The sequence below is a fragment of the Bos grunniens genome, chromosome 5 (genome assembly GCF_055505025.1).
Source record: "Bos grunniens cultivar Pamir isolate PY7600 chromosome 5, Bosgru_T2T1.0, whole genome shotgun sequence".
Taxonomy (NCBI): domain Eukaryota; kingdom Metazoa; phylum Chordata; class Mammalia; order Artiodactyla; family Bovidae; genus Bos; species Bos grunniens.
In genome coordinates, this window is record NC_141169.1 from 75,713,201 (window position 1) to 75,732,782 (window position 19,582).

Genomic DNA, 19,582 nt, shown 5'->3' on the forward strand with positions numbered 1-19,582 from the left:
CTTTGTGTTGAGGCTATAAAAATTGGCCACTGGCCCACAAAGAGCATCAAGCACGTCGGCTGTCCCTGGTCCATCAGGTAGTCTGCCCACTGTCTGAGCAGCGCTCCTCACTCCCCTCTGCCCTTGGTTCCCAATACTCTCTTCTAAATACCCTGTATCTGGAAATTCTTTCCAACCCTCACACAATCACATTTTTGTGGCCCATATGGGGACTCAGAGGCTTTAGCAGCAGCCCCGTCTTCTCCCCACCAGAGGGCAGTAGCGCCCTCCCCACTTGTGACAACCAGAAATGTCTCCAGACATCCTGGAACATCTGCTGGGTGGGTGGGGATTGGGGTGGGTGGTGACACAGTTCCCTGGGTGAGGTCACACCACTGGATCTTAGCTCTGGAAAAAACCCTGGGAGCGAGGTCAGGACTGTGGGCAGGGAGGTTGGCCGGCCCCCGCCTGGAGGTGCTGACCATGACCCTCGCCCCACAGGGCCTTCGCCAAGCAGCGGCAGCAGCTGACAGCCACGAAGGTCCTGCAGAGGAACTGAGCCGCCTACCTCAAGCTGCACAAGCAGTGGTGGCGACTCTTCACCAAGGTGAGTCTGGAGGGGCTCCGCGTGGCACAGGGACGAGCGAGCCTCACGCTGGCCTCCTGCGGGGCTCAGGCCCCGGGGCTGGCACTTTGCCCTTGTGTTCCCGTGCCCAGAACTTGAGCCGGGTATGGTCCTGCCCTGAGGATTGAGCTGGGGCATGTGTCCAGCATGGATGGCCGAGGTGCTGTCGACCCGAGTCCCCACGTCAGCTCCACGTAGAGACAGCACTGCCTACTCAGGAAATTTGGCTCGGGATCTGCGTCTAACTAGGTCCTCCCTAGGCTTTACAAACATCCCTTTATTATTAAAGTGTGTCAGGCTGCTTTGTTCATAAAAAATAATCTGTGTTAGTTGCAAATTTTTTTAATTTTTAGATTTTTAATTAAAAAAAAAAAAACTTTCTTTTCTCCTCTTCCTGTAAAAATGGTAAAATTCCTAGTTTTTATCACTGTCCTTCCATGTCTGCACCCTTCAGTAGCTCAGCTGGTAGAGCAGAGGACTGTACAGGTGGTTAGCTGCTGTCATCCTTAGGTAGCTGGTTGGATTCTGGCTCAGAAGAAGTGGTTCAAGTTTTGGGCTTCATTGGTGGCTCAGCTGGTAAGGAATCTGCCTGCAATGAGGGAGACCTGGGTTTCTATCCCTGGGTTGGGAAGATCCCCTGGAGAAGGGAACGGCTACCCACTCCAGTATTCTGGCCTGGAGAATTCCAAGGACTGTATAGTCCACGGGGTCGCAAAGAGTCGGACAGGACTGAGTGACTTTCACTTTCACTTCCACATCTAGAAGAGCGTAGCTCGTCCTACCAGGTCTACACTGGTGGCTCAATTTCCCTGTATTCCTCACTGTTTGGTATAGGCTGCGTTTAGACTTATTTACGGCAAAGAAGGTATGTTTTGCACCTGGGCAGCAGGCCTGCATGCCAGCCCCTGGGTCACTGTTTGGCCGGCCTAGTTGCTCAGGGGAGCTGCAGGCTCCTAGACCAAACGCTTGCCAGGCCTCCAGCTGCTGACCCGTCCAGCCTCCGAGCAGGTACACTTTCGGGCCCTAGGAAGGGAGCAGCAGGAGGTGATGGGAGAGGTAAGGGCCAGCACTGGAGCTGGGTGCTGCTTCCTGTCAGCGGGGGCCCACTCCCATAGAAGTTCTGGGGGGCCTTCCCCTCCTCTCCCAGCTGGTGGTGGCTGCAGCGTTCCTTGGCTGTGGCTGCACCCCTCCATTCTGCCCCCGTTTCTTCGTGGACTTCTCTCCCTACTCTCTGCTGTCTCTGTGTGTCTTACAAGGATGCTAGTTGATTTAGGGCCTACTCAGATAAGCCATAATGCTCTCATTACAAGATGTTTCACTTGAAGGGTTTTCAGAGACCCTTTTCCACATAAGGTCCCATACACAGTTGCAGAGATTAGGTCGTGGATGTACTTTTTGGGGAGCTATCATTTAACTCACTACAGGACCCACAAATATCAGTTCTCCCCCTTAAGGTCCTCTGGACTGATGTTCACCTTATGCAGGAGAAGTGCTGGAGGGTGCCCATGTCTGCCCACCAAGGGGGAGGGAGCAGTCCCCAGGGCTGCCTGAACGCCCACCATGCATGAGAACCCAGGGGCCACTGATCCCAGAGTCCCTTGTGGAAGGGAGGGGTCCTTGCTCCCTTTCCAGCTGCCCATGTGTGTCCGTGGAGCCTAAATGCTAATGCCCCTCCTTGTCCAGCCTCTCTTGTTCCCCCTGCTCGTCCCTCCTCACTGCTGGCCCCTGAGGTGGACCATGCACCCTGGTCCCAGCAAGTGCTCACCTCTTCACTTGCCTCCACTGAGCTGTCGACTTTCCCACTGGTCTCTGATTCCTGGCATTAGCAATCCCCTCATCCCTAATTTCATAGTTGCTTATTTTTCCAAATAATTCCCAAGTTTCCTCCCAGACTATGGTTGTGAATGCAAAACTAGAAATGTCTATGTTAATTTTCTGGCTGTGGTCCCCTGGGGTGATGGTGAGATGCTCAGAGGGGCACCATGAAGGGATAAATAAATATAAGAGCAAGTGAGATCACATCCGATGCTGTGTCCCAGCATCTCCCCTCTATATGCCAGCAACAGGCATTTAGAGACAGAGGATGACGTGGTGGTCAATGAACTTTGTTCTCTGATTGTTGGGCAAATAAAAAGGCTTTAGCTTCCTATTAAGGTTTTATAAAACACTACAGTGAGATCAATCTAGAGAGATCAACAGAAAAGATGACACTGATTCTGTTTTTTGAATAATTTTTCAACAGTGACCAGGTAATATCTTTTAGATTTTTTCCTGCGAAAATGTCATACTTTTTTCTGAATTAGCGGCTATAGTAGAGACCAACAGAAAGGAAAATGAAGCTACTCAGTCATGTCCGACTCTTTGTGACCCCATGGACTAGCCTTGTGGGATTCTCCAGGCAAGAATACTGGAGTGGGTTGCCATTTCCTTCTCCAGGGGATCTTCCTGACCCAGTGATCAAACCCAGGTCTCCCACATTGCATCGGATTCTTTACTGTCTGAGCTACCAGGGAAGCCCCGAAGAGACCAAATAATCATTCCCAAATTTTTATCCTTCACTCCTTTAAAAAAAAAACTAAAAATTAAAAAAGTTTCTAATTATAGAAAAAAATACACAACATAAATTAACCACTTTAGCCATTTTTAGTGTCCTTATTTTTTATAGAAAAGACACTGAGTTTAGGTGAGTATATGGCAGCCCTGCCTCCCTTGTAGCTCCATGTAACCTCATTGCTAAATTTTGACTAATCAAAGGTGAGAGGAATGATGTGTGGACCTTCTAGGTCATGTCTTTGAAGGGAAATTATGAGCTCTGTGTCCTTCTCTGCTCTATTCTGGGCTGAAATGTCTGATGAAAACCAGCTTCCACATTGAATTAAGACCCCTCACTGGAAATGATGGCTGAGCAATAACAGGCTGGACTTCTGGTCGACTTACCTACCACCTACCTCCCAAATGCCTAGCAACTTGGACTTTCATGTCTGAAATGAATACATCTACATTGTTTGAGTAATATGTTAATATCTTGTGAGTCCTTTGTTACAGCAGCTAGGCATCCACATCCTAACCAATATGAAACCATCCCTAAGCTTCATTCTCCTCTAGGCTTTGAGTCTTCTCATCCTTTCAGAACACTGCCTCTCTGTTCAGCCCCTGTGAGTTGACCATTGCTTGGATCGCCTGTGGCTTTGACATTGACTTCTCCCAGGATCCCATGTCTGAGCCCTCACCTCTCCAGGGGATCCCAACACTGTGGCCTATGAATCAATGACCTCTTTAGGCTTCTAAGACTCAGTTCCCAGACTGGCCCAGCCCAGCTCTTATATTAGACAAGATTAAGGATCACTCCTCCACCCCTACACCCATCCCTCAGCCTTCCTGTTAATTTCCACACTTAACTGGTGAAATAGACAGGCAGGAATGAGAGGATGGCAACCATAGAACCAAGGCAAGGGGGGTACAAAGATTTGGGACTAACTTCTAATAGGTATGGGTATTGTTTTGGGGATGATGGAAAAGTTCTGGAATTATGTAGTGGTGATGTTTGTACACATAGTGAATATACTAAAAGCTACTTTTCAATGGTGAATTGTATGTTATGTGACTGATATCTCAATTCTTTTATTTTTTTTTCTCTTTTTTTTTTTTTCTTTTTTTTTTTTCTCAATTCTTTTAAATGCTACTTTTTAGAAAGCTGTGGAGATGGTAGGGGAAGAGTTTCAGAGAGTACATCCTGAAAAGGGACAAGAAAGGGTAATGGAGAGTCAGGTGGAGAGAAGACAGGGCAGAGGGGAGGAAGCTGTGACCAGCTGTCTTCCTGCAGAAATCAAAGTGACAAGTGACAGGGGTCATGCGTGGAGCTGCTGGTTCCTGAAGGTGAAGCACATCTGGGGGCTCTGGAGGGGATCCCGGCACAGTGGAGGAGGTGGGCCAGGCCTCCAAGATCCTTTCTTTTTTTGTTGTTTTTATATATATATATATATATATATTTTTTTTTTTTTTTACTTTACAATATTGTATTGGTTTTGCCATACATCAACATGCATCCGCCACAGGTGTACACGTGTTCCCCCTCCTGAACCCCCCTCCCACTTCCCTCCCCATACCATCCCTCTGGGTCATCCCAGTGCACCAGCCCCAAGCTTCCTGTATCCTGTATCGAATCTGGACTGGCGATTTGTTTCTTATATGATATTATACATGTTTTAATGCCATTCTCCCAAATCATACCCCCCCTTCCTCTCCCACAGAGCCCAAAAGACTGTTCTATACATCCAAGTCTCTTTTGCTGTCTCGCATACAGGGTTGTCGTTACCAACTTTCTAAATTCCATATATATGCATTAGTATACTGTATTGGTGTTTTTCTTTCTGGCTTACTTCACTCTGTACAATAGGCTCCAGTTTCATCCACCTCAGTAGAACTGATTCAAATGTATTCTTTTTAATGGCTGAGTAATACTCCATTGAGTATATGTACCACAGCTTTCTTATCCATTCATCTGCTGATGGACATCTAGGTTGCTTCCATACCCTGGCTATTATAAACAGTGCTGCAATGAACATCAGGGTACACGTGTCTCTTTCAATTCTGGTTTCCTTGCTGTGTATGCCCAGCAGTGGGATTGCTGGGTCATATGGCAATTCTATTTCCAGTTTTTAAAGGAATCTCCACACTGTTCTCCATAGTGGCTGTACTAGTTTGCATTCCCACCAACAGTGTAAGAGGGTTCCCTCTTCTCCACACCCTTTCCAGCATTTATTGCTTATAGACTTTTGGATTGCAGCCATTCTGACTGGCGTGAAATGGTACCTCATTGTGGTTTTGATTTGCATTTCTCTGATTATGAGTGATGTTGAGCATCTTTTCATGTGTTTGCTAGCCATCTGTATGTCTTCTTTGGAGAAATGTCTATTTAGTTCTTTGGCCCATTTTTTGATTGGGTCATTTATTTTTCTGGAATTGAGCTGCAGGAGTTGCTTGTATATTTTTGAGATCAGTTGTTTGTCAGTTGCTTCATTTGCTATTATTTTCTCCCATTCTGAAGGCTGTCTTTTCACCTTGCTTATAGTTTCTTTTGTTGTGCAGAAACTTTTAAGTTTATTTATGTCCCATTTGTTTATTTTTGCTTTTATGTCCAATATTCTGGGAGGTGGATCATAGAGGATCCTACTGTGATGTATGTCCGAGAGTGTTTTGTCTATGTTCTCCTCTAAGATTTTTATAGTTTCTGGTCTTATGTTTAGATCTTTAATCCATTTTGAGTTTATTTTTGTGTATGGTGTTAGAAAGTGTTCTAGTTTCATTCTTTTACAAGTGGTTGACCAGTTTTCCCAGCACCACTTGTTAAAGAGATTGTGTTTTCTTCACTGTATATTCTTGCCTCCTTTGTCAAAGATAAGGTGCCCATAAATGTGTGGGTTTATCTCTGGGCTTTCTATTTTGTTCCATTGATCTATATTTCTGTCTTTGTGCCAGTACCGTACTGCCAAGATCCTTTCTTATGGCTCTAGGGTTACTTACCCACAAAAAGCAATGAACTACTGATACTCGCAGCCCATTGGGTGAATCTCAAGAGAAGTTTGCTGAGTGAATTTAAAAAGATCTGCCTTGGGACTTGCCTGGGGGTCCAGTGGTTAAGACTCTGCTCTTCCTCTACCAGAGCCACAGGTTTGATCCTGCGTGCCACATGGCACAACTGAAAAATAGAAGTAAAAAATGCAACGGCCAGTCTTAAAGGGTTACGTGCTACATGATTCCACTTATAAAATATTCACAAAATGCCAAAATTCTAGGAATGGAGAACAAATCAGTGGTTGCCCAGAGTTAGGGAAGGCCCAGAAAGAAGTGACCCCAGAGGATCAGCACAGGGAGTTCTTTCGTGGGCACAGAACACTCTGTATATCAGTTTTCATGATGGTTAAATGAATCTGCACATATGATACAATGTGGTAGGACCATCTCTGCTGGGGTCCAGCCCCGGTGGATCCAGGAAATTCGAAGCGGGGACAGCGTCGGCGAGGATCAGGAAACAATTGCTTAATTAAACGTTAATTAAGGATATAAAGAGTGGTTAAATAAGGATAGCTCAGTGAGGAAATTCAGTGGAGAAAAGAGGCTGAATAACTTGGTTTACGTGGAAAGCTAATAAAATTCCAAGGCTAGGAATTTACGTCACCTAGGCCGCAGGCGTCATCCCGTTCTCCCGAAGGAGAGGAGACACTAAGGCCTCCCCTGTCAGATCTTAGAAGCCCAGCAAAATTAGTAGGCTTGATGAGTCTCCATGCTCCAATTCAGCCGGAAGGTGAGAGAAAGAACGACATGGGGAGACCAAATTTCGGTGAACAAGGCCCACACTTTATTTTCCAAAGTAGTGTTTATACCTTAAGTTGTGCAGAGGGGATAATGGGGGAAGGGGTAGAGTCATCAGTAAGCAGGCTTTCTTCCTGCAAACTTATTATATGCAAAAGTTTAGGTGATTTACATCATCTTCTGGCCAGGAGGCCTGTTAACATTTTAAGACCCTTTCTTCAGAAAACTTATTTTTCTCTAAAGGTGATTAGTCAGGCTCCACCCTTCAAAAGCATTAGATAAAGTTGCATTCCTATAGGGCAAAGGTGTGGTAGGCTATAACAAGAAAAGAATTAACTCAAGGGTCCAAGATTACAAACATTAAAGCTACTACTTACATTCTATAAACCAATTATATTAATCAGTACACTGCCAGGGACACAGTAGGTAAGGGATATGGAAACTTAGCAGCAAACATTGGCCCAACAAGTGAAAAACCCTTCACCAATACAATTTCTAACCAATCTTTTAACTGCTCAAAGGAATCTGTATTTAGACAGTTTAGAACATCTCATGCCTCTCATGGTTGTGAACTAAAACACTCTTGTCACGCCCAGGAACTTTATTAACTGGAGCTGTAAGTTAACTCTTTTTCAGACAGAGAGATGGTGGTGGGGGACAGCCCCCCGTAAAGTCAGAGGTGTAGGTGAGAGCACAAGGCAGAAAGTAGGCAGACTCTGGTTTTGGGGGTAGATGCTCGAGAATTTCCAGGGGGACTCCTGAGGCTCGATCCCGCCTTTGCATATGCCGAATCTCCTTCCTCATGACCTTTGCCACAGGCAGAGTTCCTCACACTGGCTCCTGGCACATCTCAAAGACATAAAAATGAGAACATGCAAAAACTGGTAGAATTTGAGTGCAATCTATATTCTGCTGCTGCTGCTGCTGCTGCTGCTGCTGCTACTGCTGCTAACTCGATTCAGTCGTGTCCAACTCTGTGTGACCCATTGGACTGCAGCCTACCAGGCTTCTCCATCCATGGGATTCTCCAGGCAAGAACACTGAAGTGGGTTGCCATTTCCTTCTCCAATGCATGAAAGTGGAAAGTGAAAGTGAAGTCACTCAGTCGTGTCTGACTCTTAGCAACCCCATGGACTGCAGCCTACCAGGCTCCTCCATCCATGGGATTTTCCGGGCAACAGTACTGGAGTGGGGTGCCATCTATATTCTAGTTAGTTGTATTTTGATAGTGACTGCAGTTATATAAAATATCACCACTGCAGGAAAATTGGGTAAAGGGTACACAGGACCTCTCTGTAGCAATTTTACAACTGTGTGATTTTGTCTGTGAGTCTATACTTATTATTATTTTTTTAGTCTCTGATTCAAGAGTTGAATTGTGGAGATAAGAATCGTTGGATAAATGAAGGGGAAGGGAGGCCAGCTTTGTGACCTTGGGAAATGAATGAATGAATCTTCTAAGTCTGCTTTCTTATCCACGCACAGGAATGATGAGAACGGCAGACAACTCAGGGAGGTTTTAAAAGAGGAAAAGAGATGATGCCAACATGGTGAGCCCAGAAAACAGCACTTCCTGTTGACTGAGCACCTACTGTTCACCAAGCTCAGTCCCTGCCTTGTCTCACTCATCCTCTCAGTGACTCTACAGGCTACTCACTCTTTCTATGAGCAAGGAAACCAAGTCACAGCAAAACCTGGGGTAGCCTAAAAGGGCTGCATGATGGCAAATTCTCTCCCTACTCATGGAAGATGCAGAGTCATGGACGCAGCCGAATGGGGCCCAGAGGCTCTGTGACGAAAGAGTTCAGGCAGCTTTCCCCCTGAGGTGGGGCTGTTCCAGGAGCGAGTTAACACTTGGAGCCAGTTGCAGTGGGTCCCCATGGGCCTGGTCGGACCCATCTCCCAGTGCCCACTAGGGCCTCTGGCAGCTGGGCTCACTTCTTAGGCCAAGTGGTATTTGACATTGTGACTCATCTCAAGCTATTGTGGAAGAAAATTACATTTTTAGACTATTCAAGGATTTAAAGATTTCTCTTCCTCTAAGGAAATGGCATAATTCAGAAAACAAACCGAAACAAGAGGCAGGGAGACCCGCCCAGATTCCCCACTTGAGGGGCAAGTCTGAACCTTAGTTTTCCCTTGTGACTCAGGGATAATAAATGTTGTCATCAGAGGGCTGTGGTAGCTTACACAACAATGTGTGTGAAAGTGCTTTGCAGATTGTAAAGGGTTCAGGTGCTACTATGTTTTCCGATAAAGGTTCGGTTTTTTAACAATTTATTTAAAATTTTTAAAATCATCAACTTTACCATTTTACCCATTTTTAAAATTTTTATTTATTCACATATTTGATTATTCACTTGGCTGGGTTCTCCTTGCTTTGATGTGCATGTTCAGTCCCATCTGACTCTTTGTGACCCCATGGACTGTAGCCTACCAGGCTCCTCTGTCCATGGGATTTTCCAGGCAAAAATACTGGAGTGGGTTGCCATTCCTTGCTTGCAGCAGGCTTTCTCTAGTTGTGGCATGCAAGGCCTACTGTTTGTTATGGTGCTTGGGCTTCTCATTGCGATGGCTTCTCCTGTTGCAGAGCACAGGCTCTAGACACGTGTGACTCATGCACTCTATAGCACGGGCTCAGTAGTTGTGGCACCCGGGCTTAGTGGCTCCCCAGTATGTGGAATCTTTTTGGACCAGGGATTGAACTTGAATCCCCTGCATTAGCAGGAGGAGTCTTATCTGCACCACCAGGGAAGTCCTAGTTTAGCCATTGCTAAGTGTAGAGTTCAGCGGTGTTAAGGACACCCACACTCAGTTCAGTTCAGTTCAGTTGCTCAGTTGTGTCCGACTCTTTGTGACCCCATACTCTGGCCTCCCTGTCCATCACCAACTCCCAGAGTTCACTCAGACTCACGTGCATCGAGTCAGTGATGCCATCCAGCCATCTCACCCTCTGTCGTCCCCTTCTCCTCTTGCCCCCAATCCCTCCCAGCATCAGAGTCTTTTCCAATGAGTCAACTCTTCGCATGAGGTGGCCAAAGTACTGGAGCTTTAGCTTTAGCATCATTCCCTCCAAAGAAATCCCAGAGCTGATCTCCTTCAGAATGGACTGGTTGGATCTCCTTGCAGTCCAAGGGACTCTCAAGAGTCTTCTCCAACACCACAGTTCAAAAGCATCAATTCTTCGGCGCTCAGCCTTCTTCACAGTCCAGCTCTCACATCCATACATGACCACTGGAAAAGCCTTGACTAGACGGACCTTTGTTGGCACCTTTGTAGGACACCCACACTGTCATGCAATTAGCATCACCCTCCATTCACAGAATGTTTTACATCAAAAGAGAAATTCTGTCCCCATTAAACAGTAACACCCTACTCTCCCTCCCTTCCACCCCTGACAGGCACCTCTGAATCCTTGGTCTTTGTGAATTTGACTCCTCTCAGGAACTTATTTGAGTAGAGTCATACAGTGTTTGTCCTTTTGTGACAAACTTTTTTTTTCCTTTTGACTGTGGTGAAAGGGCGTGCTAAATCCTCACCTTGATTTGAGTCTGCAGCCCCCTTGGTGGCTCTACTGTGAACTGGTGTTTATCGAGTCCAGGAATGTCCAGTGTCCATTCTGCATCAGAAGACCTTTATGATAACCTGCCCAATCCTTAAATGGATGTTTAACTGAGTTCTTCTTCTCACTGTGGTTTTGCTTGGCTGTCAAACTAAAGTCATGCTAGTGAAAGAGAGAAGAGTTTATTGGGGAAAGAAATGACAGAAAAAGAACTTTAAACTAGGAGTGATATTTGCAAGTGGCAAATCTCAAACTTGGTTGGAATCTTGGCTCCTCCCCAGAAATCCGCCGCCTCGCCCCTCCCCTCTTATTTGCAAAGTCCGATCAGACTCCTGGCCTATGTTCCAGCGTGATTGTAACACCAAACTATAGTGTGTGGCCCTCATGGGTGACACCCATCACTCCTCTGTGTCTCCTTCTAAGGCTAGGGGAGGTGACCACGATGACACAGGGACATTTCCTGGGATGAAGTGGCCCAGATGGAAGGTCAAGCAGGCCTCCCTGGTGAGGGGGAATCCAGCCCCACTGCCGTTCCTTCTGCTTGGGGCAAAGCAGAAAAGTCCACCAGCAGTCCAGCTGCACGACTCTCGGGCTCTGGGACCTTTACTTCTCAGTTTCTTCATCTGAGAAATGGAGCTGACGCTTCCTAGAGCTGATGTGAGAGTAAAACAGGCAAGGTGTGGACAGTGCCTGCACAGAGTGGGGGACACGTTTGGCCCTCCATACACCTCGGCTCTTTGCTGAATATCCAAACAGGAATTAAGACTGGCTTTCTGTTGTAGACTTTCTGAGTTGCCAGGTCCCTAGCCTTCCTCCATTTGGAGAAAAGAGGCCTGTAGTCAAGTGCAAATAAGTCAGGGAACAAAGAGCAATGTGCTCTCAGCCCTTTGCATGAACTTGGCATTCATCCAGATGGCCTTGACTACCAAGTCTGGAAAAGGTCAATTTTCATTCCAATCCCAAAGAAAGGCAATGCCAAAGAATGCTCAAACTACCACACAATTGCACTCATCTCACACACTAGTAAAGTAATGCTCAAAATTCTCCAAGCCAGGCTTCAGCAATATGTGAACCGTGAACTTCCTGATGTTCAAGCTGGTTTTAGAAAAGGCAGAGGATGCAGAGATCAAATTGCCAACGTTTGCTGGATCATGGAAAAAGCAAGAGAGTTCCAGAAAAACATCTATTTCTGCTTTATTGACTATGCCAAAGCCTTTGACTGTGTGGATCACAAGAAACTGTGGAAAATTCTGAAAGAGATGGGAATACCAGACCACCTGATCTGCCTCTTGAGAAATTTGTATGCAGGTCAGGAAGCAACAGTTAGAACTGGACATGAAACAACAGACTGGTTCCAAATAGGAAAAGGAGTATATCAAGGCTATATATTATTACCCTGCTTATTTAACTTATATGCAGAGTATATCATGAGAAACGCTGGACTGGAAGAAACACAAGCTGGAATCAAGATTGCCGGGAGAAATATCAATAACCTAAGATATGCAGATGCCAACCTTATGGCAGAAAGTGAAGAGAAACTAAAAAGCCTCTTGATGAAAGTGAAAGTGGAGAGTGTAAAAGTTGGCTTAAAGCTCAACATTCAGAAAACGAAGATCATGGCATCCCGTCCCATCACTTCATGGGAAATAGATGGCGAAACAGTGGAAACAGTGTCAGACTTTATTTTTTTGGGCTCCAAAATCACTGCAGATGGTGACTGCAGCCATGAAATTAAAAGACGCTTACTCCTTGGAAGGAAAGTTATGACCAACCTAGATAGCATATTCAAAAGCAGAGACATTACTTTGCCAACAAAGGTTCGTCTAGTCAAGGCTATGATTTTTCCTGTGGTCATGTATGGATGTGAGAGTTGGACTGTGAAGAAGGCTGAGCGCCGAAGAATTGATGCTTTTGAACTGTGGTGTTGGAGAAGACTCTTGAGAGTCCCTTGGTCTGCAAGGAGATCCAACCAGTCCATTCTGAAGGAGATCAGCTCTGGGATTTCTTTGGAAGGAATGATGCTAAAGCTGAAGCTCCAGTACTTTGGCCACCTCATGCGAAGAGTTGACTCATTGGAAAAGACTCTGATGCTAGGAGGGATTGGGGGCAGGAGGAGAAGGGGATGACAGAGGATGAGATGGCTGGATGGCATCACTGACTCGATGGACGTGAGTCTGGATGAACTCTGGGAGTTAGTGATGGACAGGGAGGCCTGGCGTGCTGCGATTCATGGGGTCGCAAAGAGTCGGACACGACTGAGCGACTGAACTGAACTGAACCAAGGCTGGGCTTCCTCAGGCGAGTTGCCTGAGGGCACTAGCGCCTGAAGATACTAGTATTGTCGCTGTCAGCAGGGTTCAATCTAGAGGGACTTGATCAAAAAGGTGGGGTTGGGGTGTGGACAGAGTGGCTGAGGGGTGGACTTGGGACCCTCTCCCAGGTACCCTGTGAGCAGAGCTGGGGACGGTGGACTCTGCAGGGAAGGATCCTGGAGGGCTTCTCAGAGGAAGTGATAACAGATTTGGGCTTTCTAGGAAGTATGATTTTTCTGGGTGGTAGGAGTAAATGTCCGTGGCAGAAGGAATTGCATGAGCAAATGCCTAGAACCCACATAGGTGTGGCCCTCAGGAGCAGCAATATGACCAGTATGCAGTGAGCAGCTGGTATGTTCCGGGAGACTGTGCCAAGTGATTCTGGCGCAAAGGTAAATAAGGCTGGCAGGCTGGTGAGTAGGTGGAAAGGGTGGAAGGAGCCAGGAAGAAGTTCATAGAGTGGAGGAGTGATTGACCAAGGGTTTCACAGTCAATTGGTGGCAGGTCTTCCATCGTGAAGCTTGAGACAGGGTGGACCGTGCCCAGAAGGACCTGCATGTCAGGACTGTTTTTCTAAGAGCATCAGCAGGGAGGATGAGAATAGCTCAGGGTGGGGCCTGGTGTGCAGGGTGTTTGTTTGACCTGAGCCACTCAGAGATGAGGGTTTCACTTTCCCTTTCAGTTCTCCAGGTATATCTGGGCCCAGAGGTCGTGTGTCGTTATTGCAGAGTCAAAAAGCTGGTAGCTGCTTTGCATAGCTGAGAACAACTGGATCTTGTTTACATTCAGCCAGAGAAGATTTCTGGGTAAGCAGGCAGGGTAGGACCCCCCACCTCCCATCTCCCCATCCTCAGGATGACGGTCTGCTGATGGTCACTAATTGACAGAAGAAAGGAAATGGAAGCTCAGAAAGGTGAGGTCATGGCCGACATGGTGGGTTAAGCAGGAGTAGAGCCTGGTTGTGGAGGCAAGTGAGTCTGATGGCTTCCTCCCACCCCTTGGGCCCCTAAACAGTGCAGAGGGAGGGTGACACCTGCTCAGATGGGCTCAGCTCAGGATGTGGACTTCTGAGACATGAGCGGTGACCCCAGAAGGAAGGTGAGTGTTGGGGGTGAGTGTTGGGAAATTTGGAGGAAGCAGAGGGGGTGAAGGAGGGCAGGGGGGTCAGAACCCTTCCTCCTTGTGGCCTGGCCACCTTGATGTTTCCCCCAGGGTGCTGTGCTGAGGCCAGTGGGGCAAAGGATTTCTTTTGAGATATGAGGAAGCCAGGTTTCATCACCTACCCTTTGACCCCTGCTTCCTAAATGCCTGCTCAGAGCCAGGCCCTGGGGGAAACTGAGGCCTGGAGAAGGACAGGAGAGCAAACGGGGAGATGCAGGGCACTGTCTTTCTGTGCTCAATGGGCCTCAGCTCAGGATGTAGGTGATGGGTGGCCCTGTGTAGGGAAGATGGCCCAGCAGACAAAGTGAGAAGGGCTCACTGCACGATGCCCACATTAAGATCCTGGCTTTGCCATCTTAAAATAAAAACCCCAACAGTAGACAGGTCAGTATAACAGGAGGGACATGAGCTTAGATCTATGTGTTTTACAGGCAGAAACAATCCTAGAAACTTTTGGTTTATTACAATTACAGTATTCCTCTCACATACCCATGTCAGAAGCACTGGTCTCAGCCTTGTCTCTGCCCACCGAGAGCTGTGTGACCCTGGGCAAGTCAGCTCCTCGGGAATCGTTTGCTCAGATTTCGTATTCAACTTTTAAAAAACTAATTTCAGTCTTTTCATGTGGATTTTAGGCTGTGTGTTGGGGATGCTCACCTTTGTGTACAGGAAATAATGCAAAAAGTGTCTGCTGCTCTCCCATTGTATTCTGGCCTGCTTTATGGTGTCCATGGCAATATTTAATTTTTAAGAGGTCATATAAATCAGACTTTTCTTTATGGCTCTGGGATTTGTGTCTTAATGAGAAAGGTTTCTTCAAATCAACATTATTTCTAACATTTTTTTTTCCAGTACCTTTGTAGTTTTTTCTTTCTGGTTTACATTTAGATCCCTTTGGAGTTACTGATTGATTGATTAGAATCTTTTTGTTTCTTCCTCTTCCTCCTTCCCTCCTTGATATTTTCCTTCTTTGTCTTCTCATTCAAAAGAACATATTTAATGGGTACATTTCACAGTCACAAATGAACACACCCTTTTATGTGCCTTCAAAAGAGCATTCATTGCAGTCAGAAAATGACTCCTCCCTCCTCCCCTCACAAAGTTTTAGACAGCAGTTAGGGAACAGAGAGCAGAGGCTGGAGAGAGCTGGGCTGCGCACCCAGACCTGGCCCAGACACCCTGTGGGAGGAGAGACTTTGGAATGTCCGGCTTAAGGCTCAGGCCAGTATCAGATTTTAGATAAGACCCATATTTCCCCCCAATTCTCTCTTCTTTCTCCTCCTATAAAAATATCATGGCTGGAGTAAGGAGACATGAGGAAATACACGTGTATCCTGCTACCTGAAAGTACAGTGTTCCTACAAAAGCTTTTCTAAACCAAGATGGCGTAGGGAATAGACCATGTAGGTTTCACTACACAGGGTGATCTTTTGGAAAGCAAGGGATGCCCATATATGGAAACACTCAGAAATCTGATAGTGCTGTCTGTCAGAAAGGGCCTTTCATCAAGACAGACAAGGAAAACAAATAGAATTACTGCCCCACAGGTAAAACAAGAGCTGTGCTGTGTCTTTGAGAAGCTGGTTGTTTCATGTCACTGTAACAGGTCCCACACCTTGTATTTCAGCCAGGCTGTGCCCAGGAGGGTGGAGGGAGCCCCAGAGGCCCTGGAGCAGGAGGAGCAGCAGAGAAGAGACAAGGCCCCTGCCTGGTGCTGGGAGCTAAAGAAACTCCACACAAATAGACCCACAGGCAGGAAAGTGCAAGATTCCAGGGGGCCCTAGAGAGGAACTGGGGGAGACAGCAAGGGAAGGAGGATTTGGAGCTGGGCCTCCAAGGTCAGGTAACATTTCACCTGGTGAGGCAGGTGGGGAAATGTCTCACCACCTGCAGGGGGAGGGGCAGCCTGAGCGAAGGCCTGGAGGCTGGGGGAAAATTAGAGTCCAGGGAGCTGGGAGTACTCAAGGCCCCTGGATCATGCTCTGAGAAGGCAAGAAGGTGAGGAAGACAGGAGTAGGAGCATCAGGAGGGCCTGGGTGTTGGGCTAAGGACTTCGAACTTGATCTTGCCATAACCGCTCCTTTCCCTGCCTAAGGATGATGCCCTGAAGTCACATGGAGGGAGATGTTTGGTAGAATCTCTGTCTGAGGACTTCCCTGGTGGCTCAGACGGTAAAGCATCTGTCTACAATGCGGGAGACCTGGGTTCGATCCCTGGGTCGGGAAGATCCCCTGGAGAAGGAAATGGCAATCCACTCCAGTACTATTGCCTGGAAAATCCCATGGACAGAGGAGCCTGGTAGGCTACAGTCCATGGGTTGGAAAGAGTCAGATACGACTGAGCGACTTCACTTTCACTTTCTGTCTGCCCACAGGAAGAGAAGGGCTCTGTGTCCAGCCATGCTGTTGGGCAGGAATGGGCTTCTCTGCAGTCCTCCCTTTTCTCAGAAACAGCCCTTTGGGAAAGGGACCAATCAGAGGCTAACAGAGGAGGACGCTCCAGATAAGAATCCAGCAGAGGGAGCACCATCAGCATTCACAGGCAGCTGAGGCCCCAGACAAGGGTCAGGACCAGGACAAGAATGGGAGGGAAAGATGGAAGGATGAGGTGGAGGGTCCACATGCATTTACAAGTGTTTGGCATCATCCAGATCAGTCCTTTCTGCCCGCACCCTCCTCCTCTCTCTTCCTTGGCTCTTGGTCCTTGTGTTTCACAGTTTCAGTTGGCTGCCCTGGCTCCCAGGGTCCTGCAGCTTCGAGGCAGAGAAGGAAACAGAGGCCAGCCAGCTGTCCTCTCCCTCCTTCCCTTACAGCAGGAGCCCCCAGACCCCTCAGCTGTCTTCCCCTGTGTGTCATTCAGCAGGACAGGGTCATACAGACACCCTTCAACATAGAGCAGCCCAGAAAACACATCCCTGATGTTCAGGCCCTGAGAAGAGAGGCAGAAGGGTCCAGGGTGAAGGTGAGTGGCACTGGAGGAGGTAGAATTTCAGGAGAGCAGGTGGGCGTGAGGAGCATTCAAGGCCAAAGGAACATTGTGTGTTAAGATCTAGACTGAGAACAAAGAGCAGCAGCTGGAAATGGAGCAGTCAGGGAATAAGCAGAGCAGGGGTGGCTTAGACAGAGAAAGGAAGCTGCTTGGAGGTGGGCCTGCCTGTGTGAATTCTCTCCCATCCACACAGTCAGTGCCTCCAGCCTCCGCCACCAGGCATACTCCCTAGTGAACAAGCTGATGGTTACTCTTCCTGAAGGGTAACCCTGGCTATTGCAGAGAGAAAGTGTTAGAAACAAAGATGCTAGGATGGGGGCTCAGGTAAGGGGATTTAGGGGAGGTGCTAAGGAAATAGAGCTGCTCTAGATTGGATGCTGCAGAGTAGGGGACCAGCAAGAATACTGGTTCGGGTTGCCATTTTCTTCTCCAGGGGTTCTTCCCAACCCAGGGACTCAACCCACGTCTCTTGAGTCTTGCATCTCCTGCATTACCACTGAAAGTGAAAGTCTCTCAGTTGTGTCCAATTCTTTGTGACCCCATGGACTGTAGCCTGCCAAGCTCCTCGATCCATGGGATTTTCCAGACAAGGATACCGGAGTGGGTTGCCATTCCCTTCTCTAGAGGATCTTCGTGCTTTTTAGCCTTTATGTCTCCCTTTCTGGCCACACTTTTTCTAAAGTCCTCTCATTTAAATATTACTATGAACTCATGGCCTTTCACAGACTCAACCTGGCCCAATGAAACATGTTTATGGTAATCATTATCTATTTATTATCATTATATGTGGGTGCCCCTTTGAGTAGCAGAGATGCCGATCTGTGGAGCTCACCTCCCCTGCAAGGGGTCTTCCTTCCTTTGAGTGGACAGAAGGAAGGTCATGGGTGCATATGTGGGCGGGCAAGATGCTGCTGGACAATGTGTCTGTTTAAAGCCACAGTTCACACTGATTATTCTGGTTTAACCCTGTTATCATTCTTACTTTCCTAGAGAAGTTGGTTTCATCAACACGAACATGTTTCCTACACTGACAGTTGTCACAGCAGGAGTCAGGCTTATTTCTTGTTGGCACTTAATTCAACCACCTGCAATCATCTTTAAGGTGGTGGTACTAGAAATCACCCCATTTTGTGGGTTACTGACTGCTATAAAGTGACTGCTGCTGTCTCAGAGTTCAGTTCAGTTCAGTTCGGTTCAGTCGCTCAGTCGTGTCTGACTCTTTGCGACCCCATGAATCGCAGCACGCCAGGCCTCCCTGTCCATCACCAACTCCTGGAGTTCACTCAGACTCACGTCCATCGAGTCAGTGATGCCATCCAGCCATCTCATCCTCTGTCGTCCCCTTCTCCTCCTGCCCCCAATCCCTCCTAGCATCAGAGTCTTTTCCAATGAGTCAACTCTTCACATGAGGTGGCCAAAGTACTGGAGTTTCAGCTTTAGCATCACTCCCTCCAAAGAAATCCCAGGGCTGATCTCCTTCAGAATGGACTGGTTGGATCTCCTTGCAGACCAAGGGACTCTCGAGAGTCTTCTCCAACACCACAGTTCAAAAGCATCAATTCTTCGGCGCTCAGCCTTCTTCACAGTCCAAGTCTCACATCCATACACGACTATTGGAAAAACCATAGCCTTGACTGGACGAACCTTTGTTGGCAAAGTAATGTCTCTGCTTTTGAATATGCTATCTAGGTTGGTCATAACTTTCCTTCCAAGGAGTAAGCGTCTTTTAATTTCATGGCTGCAGTCACCATCTGCAGTGATTTTGGAGCCCAAAAAAATAAAGTCTGACACTGTTTCCACTATTTCCCCATCTATTTCCCATGAAGTGATGGGACTGGATGCCATGATCTTGGTTTCCTGAATGTTGACCTTTAAGCCAACTTTTTCACTCTCCACTTTCACTTTCATCAAGAGGCTTTTTAGTTTCTCTTCACTGTCTGCCATAAGGGTGGTGTCATCTGCATAGCTGAGGTTATTGATATTTCTCCCAGCAGTCTTGATTCCAGCTTGTGTTTCTTCCAGTCCAGCATTTCTCATGATGTATTCTGCATATAAGTTAAATAAGCAGGGTGACAATATACAGCCTTGACGTACTCCTTTTCCTCTTTGGAACCAGTCTGTTGTTTCATGTCCAGTTCTAACTGTTGCTTCCTGACCTGCATACAAATTTCTCAAGAGGCAGATCAGGTGGTCTGGTATTCCCATCTCTTTCAGAATTTTCCACAGTTTCTTGTGATCCACACAGTCAAAGGCTTTGGCATAGTCAATAAAGCAGAAATAGATGTTTTTCTGGAACTCTCTTGCTTTTTCCATGATCCAGCAGACGTTGGCAATTTGATCTCTGGATCCTCTGCCTTTTCTAAAACCAGCTTGAACATCAGGAGGTTCACGGTTCACATATTGCTGAAGCCTGGCTTGGAGAATTTTGAGCATTACTTTACTAGCGTGTGAGATGAGTGCAATTGTGTGGTAGTTTGAGCATTCTTTGGCATTGCCTTTCTTTGGGATTGGAATGAAAACTGACCTTTTCCAGTCCTGTGGCCACTGCTGAGTTTTCCAAATTTGCTGGCATATTGAGTGCAGCACTTTCACAGCATCATCTTTCAGGATTTGAAATAGCTCAACTGGAATTCCATCACCTCC

At 47.1% G+C, this 19,582-nt stretch overlaps 1 protein-coding gene across 4 annotated transcripts in view; it reads left to right on the forward strand.

Moving 5' to 3' along the window:
• The first annotated feature begins 314 nt into the window (after positions 1-314).
• The window catches only part of LOC147372440 (apolipoprotein L2-like), a 41,307-nt gene continuing 22,039 nt past the window's right edge, over positions 315-19,582 (forward strand). Inside the window, exons 1-2 of one of the 4 annotated variants that reach the window (XM_086401342.1) lie at positions 342-586; positions 8,402-8,466. The gene's annotated coding sequence lies outside the window, so the exon portion shown is untranslated. Of the gene's footprint in view, positions 587-8,401; positions 8,467-13,471; positions 13,704-19,582 lie in introns of those variants that run through there. The other 3 variants (XM_086401339.1, XM_086401340.1, XM_086401341.1) reach the window with 3 other exon arrangements.